Genomic DNA, 5,432 nt, shown 5'->3' on the forward strand with positions numbered 1-5,432 from the left:
CCCCCCACTGTACTTGAATAGCATAGAAGGGACTGCAGATTTGCAGTGGTTCCCATGAGGTGAAGCAAACATTGTAGGGCATCCCAAGTATGAGTGCAAAGTGTTCTGTTGGTGCAAGAGCCAAGAATCCTAGCAATGCTATATACAGTACAAATATGCATGACATTTTTATGCTTATACATCTCAGTGGCCTTTCTTTTTAAGTACTTTACTTTTTTAAAAAATATCATTCTCGTGTTAGTAACTATACCACAACCAAATCTCATGTGAGGACTTAGGTTATGAACAACTGAAGCTAGAAAGCTGAAATATCTTTCTGCAGGTGGCCAATCTATGCTATAAATTAACCAAACCAAATAATACTGCTTTCAGTTCTGTTCAAGAAGACCTGAAGAAGTTTGAGTTGCTAAATCTTCTTGAACTTCATACAATGATGCAATTTTAGCCAGAAACTGCCCTATACAAACTGATTCTGGAGAAAGAAAGGAAGGGAAAAAAGCTGCACAGCTACAATGATAGACAGGATCCTGCAAAGTGAAGCTTCATTGCATAACAACATTTACAGGAACACAAAGATAGCACAGAGAAATAAGCTGGCAGCAGTATTGAACAACAAACCACTTCATGCATCATCAAGGTATTTCAACATCTTCCCTTCCTCCCACTTAAGGACAATATACAATAGACAGGGTTACAATCAGATGAAGAAGAAATTCAAGGAAACTAAAGAAAGCAATTCCTAAGAACAGAAACAGGCCAAGGTAGTATATGTTAAGCAATGCCTCCTACCAAGTTCATCATGACTGCATAGTCTATTGTCTTCCCAACATAATCAGCCACTGTCCCCCCCCCCCCTCAACCGAGGGAGAACTTAGAAAATTTGCTCTTTGGACTACAATGCCCATCATCCCTAACTAGCATGGCCCCATAATAGCTGGTGATTCTGGAAGTTGTACTCCAAAAATTAACTTTCCATAGCACTGGGCCAGTGATGGGAAAGGGACTTTCCCACAGTTGCACAGAACTTCAACATACTAAGGCCGCCAGAAGCAGAACTACATGCCAGATACCCAACCTCTCCCAGCTTGATTGCAGAGATAGTGAACTTGGGCTGACAGACAAATCAGGTATCAGCTAAAGGGAGGTATGAATTCCTACTCCCTCCAAACTTGAATGTGGGGATGTTAGCAAAGGCTATGAGGATTAGATACAACACATGAGGCACATTTTTATTTAGTCATTTATATCCTACATTTCCCCTAGTCCCCAAACTCAAGGTGGCTTACAAACATGAGAACAGACAGATAAAAAGTAACAGCATACAAAAATTAAAATATAACAATTGAACTATCAACAAAATCAAACACAATTTAAAAAACATAGCCATTAAAAAGCAACAAATACAGACAACAAAGCAGACTATGTAAAGTCTTTTCTCCAAGGGCTGCTGCAACAAAGAAGCCTTCAGATGCCACTGGAAAGACGCTTTGGAGAGGCCCAGTCTAGCCTCCCTGGGAAGGGAGCTCCAGAGCTTGGGAGCAGCCACTAAGAAGGACATTAGGATTATTATTATTATTATTATTATTATTATTATTAACCTTTATTTATACAGCGCTGTAATATCTAACATTCCCGTCAAATGGGACAAAGGAAAGTGATAGAAAAAAGGAGTGATGGCACAAAGCAAGGACCTCCTCTGAAGATCCCCAAACCTAGGAAAGCTCATATGAGAGAATGTGGTCCTTCAGACAACCTGGACCCCAGCTGTACAAGGGTTTACAGGTCATAACCAACACTTTGAATTGTGATTCAGAACAGACAATGAGTTAGGTAAGAAGAGCAACCATGGTTCCAGTCGCACTGCAGAAATAATTCAGTTTGACACCACTTCAATTGCCACGGCTCAGTGCTACGGAATTCTAGAACTGTACTTTGTTGTGGTATCAGAGTAGAGCAGGGGATCAAGAGAGTGGTGCCTCAATAAATGACAGTTTCCAGAATTCCACAGCATTGAACCAAATTCTATAGTACGGATGCAGCCCAGGTTTAAGGGCTAAGAGCATGGGGGGGCGGAGGCGGGTTAAGACTGAATTACTTCAGCCTTTTTTTGTTTTTCAGCGTCTGCTCCCTATCGCCATTCCCCTGAAGCTTTTGCTATGCTGGAGCAGGAAGAGCCCAACCAGGCTCCTGCTTACAGGCCTATCAGTCTGGGAGACCAACACAAGTTTTAAAAGGTCTTTAAAAGTCTGCAGAGAGATAACAATAGCTGATATTGCAGTCGTATTTAATAAATAAAGAGCTATGTAAGGGGAATAAATGGATTCAATTGTTCTTTTATTTGTGCAAAATGAAGAGTTTCTAAAACATGTAACAAGCACAGTGGGAAACAAAAATATAACATGGTTAGATACACCCATACATATGCGCCTAACAGATAAAAGTGTACACTTTGTGAAGAAAAACATTACTGTGTAGAAACAATTCAAAACAATGGGAATTACATCAAATTTTAGTCCAAAAAGCAGGGGTCCCCCCCCATCCCATACAAACATCTAAATTAACTACATATGAGAAATTATACCAAACAGATTTAGGGTCATAGACTAATAATCAGGAAAATAAAATACGTAATGAAGTGATAATATTTAGAACAAAACAATTGCCATTTACAACCGAGTACGTATCTTAAATGGCAGCATTTTGAACAACATTTGGAAGATGCAGACCTTCCAAAAACATTTTCTAGAGAAAGAGTGCAGAATATGAGAAGTCCAAACTTTTTGAGTGCAAATGTAAACAGTGAAAACAATGTTGATATTGTGTACCTTCATTTCTGACTTATGGCGGCCCAAAGGAGAACCTATCATGGGGTTTTCTTGGCAAGTTTCTTCAGAGGAGGGTTGCCATGGCCGTCCTCTGAGGTTGAGAGACTGTGACTTGGCCAAGATCACCCAGTGGGTTTCCATGGCTGGGCCAGGATTCAAACCCTGGTCTCCACTGTCCAACACACAAACCACTATGCCATGCTGGCTTCTGTACATGTCTACTTCTAAGTAAATCGCCACATGCTCAATGGCACTAGTTTTTAGATAAACATGACTAGGATCACTACCTAAATCAGTGATGGTGAACCTTTTACAGACCAAGTGCCCAAACTGCAACTCAGACCCCACTTATTTATTGCAAAGTGCCACGTCCCTCTGGCTTTCTAGTAAGAAACTCTGGCAAACTCTGTGCTAGGGTGACAGCATGTGTACCCACAGAGAAGGCTCTGAGTGCCACCTCTGGCACATGTGCCACAGGTTTGCCATCACTGACCTAAGTTGATGACAGAAGAGGTTAGCAGTCTGACATGAGGCTCAAACAGACCAAGCCATGAGTCCCTTTATATACAATCAGATTAGCTTTTTTTATGTCAGCTTTTCTCTGAAAAGAGGGCCATACTACAAAGGAAAGTGACGCCTTCACTCTCTCTTACCCTGATAACGTCTTTTTATTCTTTTTCACTGTCACCCTTGCACTACCACTTGCACGACTTATTTGAAAAAAAGGAAGTCGGTATATAAAAGGGGAGACAGCGTGATGGAGTGGTTTGACTCTGGAGACCAGGGTTCGAACCCTGGCTCAGCCACAGAAACCCATTGGGTGCCTTGGGTGAGCCATGCTCTCTCAGCCTCTGAGGCTACCAATGGGAAAACCCCTCTGATAACACTTCCCAAGAAAACCCCACAATAGGGTTGCTAGAAGTCTGAAATGACTGGAAGGCACACAAAAAACAACAAGATATAAAACTAGATTCATCCATAAAAGATGACATTTCACTGTTCCAGTAAGCTACAAATGAACAACGCAACCTTCTACCAGGGCACGGATTTCATCCATTATGTTCATTGCTCCCACCCTCTTCCCAGAAGAGGAAGAAGAGAACTTCTTCAACTTTTCTCAGGAATTCCTCAGACGTCACCAGAGCACAGCCCCAGACCGAGAGACACAAAGGAAGAATACAACTCCAGTTGTAGACTACAGAATCAGTAAGGGAGAGTATCGATACAATAACTAAAATAACTGTATGCGCCATTCCAGCTGAACTCACTAAGTGGGTCCACCACCCACCTGGTGACATGAGTGAGAGCACAGCGCACGATGCCAAGGAAGACCCAGGTCTCTTATTAACTCCCTCCACTGAATCCACCTCCAGGGAAAGAAACCAGGGCCTATGGCTTCTAGCCAACCCCCCAGGAAGTGCTGAGAGAGCCACTGCAGAAACAATCTGGTTTGACACCACTTTAACTGCCAGGGTTCCATGCGCTGAAATTCTGCGAATGGTAGTTTTGTGAGACATTTAACCTGTCTCTAGTGCCACAACAAACACCCATTCCCAGAATCCCATAGCATGCGGCCTGGCAGTATAAAAGTGGTGTCAAACTGGATTATTTCGCTCTGCTCTGATGCCACAACAAACTACCATTCCCAGAATCCCATAGTATGAAGCCTGAAACTGGATTATTTAGCTCCGTTCTGGTGCCACAACAAGCTACCATTCCCAGAATTCCATAGCATGGAAGCCTGGGCAGTTAAAGCGGTGTCAAACCTGATTAATTCTGCAGTGTGAATACTTCCCAGACAGCTAGGATGTTTCCAGCCTCCCTTTGCCTCCCCTCCTGTGGGATTTTGAAAAAGGGCGAGAAAAGGAATATTGCTGTGGTTTTCTGCCATACCAAACAAAAAAAGGAGCCTCTGGACCCATTTCAACCACCAGGGTTTCTCTGGTCTCCTCAGAGCAGGTGGGTGCCCCTCCTTGCCCAGGAGAACCAGAGGTCCTCACTGCCAAGGAGGACCAGGCACCACAAAATGGAGGACCTTTTAAAACAAAAAGCTCAGCACACTCCTAAAAATGTAAATGGATGCTTCTTTAGTGAGGCTCAAAATGGAAGACCTTTTGGAATCCCTCCTGGGCAGCAGGTTGAGAGGGAGGGCAGGTCCTGGAAAAGGAGGACCAACTCTAGTCCAGGGTGAGCAGCTGGCCTCACCGCTGTGGAGGACTTTCCAAAAAAAATGGAGGGCAGGTCCAAAAAAACAAACAAAAAAGAAGCTGAAAACACTCCTGGAAATGTTAAAGGCATGTTTCTTAGTGATGCTGAAAATGGAGGATATTGTGGAATTCCCTCCTGGGCAGGAGGCTGAAATGGAGGACAGGTCCTGGAAAAGGAGGTCAAAGTCTGGTCATTTTGGCTTGGCAGCCATTGTGGCTGGCCTAGAAACCCAAGCCTCCAGCTTTGTTGTTGTTGTTGTTGTTGTTGTTGTCGTGTGCCTTCAAGTCCTTTCTTCCAGACTCCTGGGAAAACCTGGGCTTTTCTTGGCAAGGTTCCTCAGAGGACCTTTGGCCATGGCCTCCTTCCCCTGAGGCTGAGAGAGTGTGACTTGCCCAAAGC

General features: G+C 43.5%; 1 long non-coding RNA gene across 1 annotated transcript in view; it reads right to left on the reverse strand.

Moving 5' to 3' along the window:
- The window catches only part of LOC121919154, a 20,116-nt gene that overhangs the window by 13,711 nt on the left and 973 nt on the right, over nucleotides 1-5,432 (reverse strand). The window contains exon 2 of the long non-coding RNA XR_006101406.1: nucleotides 3,929-3,930. This is a non-coding gene — a long non-coding RNA (uncharacterized LOC121919154). The remainder of the gene's footprint in view (nucleotides 1-3,928; nucleotides 3,931-5,432) is intronic.

Source organism: Sceloporus undulatus, chromosome 1, assembly GCF_019175285.1.
Source record: "Sceloporus undulatus isolate JIND9_A2432 ecotype Alabama chromosome 1, SceUnd_v1.1, whole genome shotgun sequence".
Classification (NCBI taxonomy): Eukaryota; Metazoa; Chordata; class Lepidosauria; order Squamata; family Phrynosomatidae; genus Sceloporus; species Sceloporus undulatus.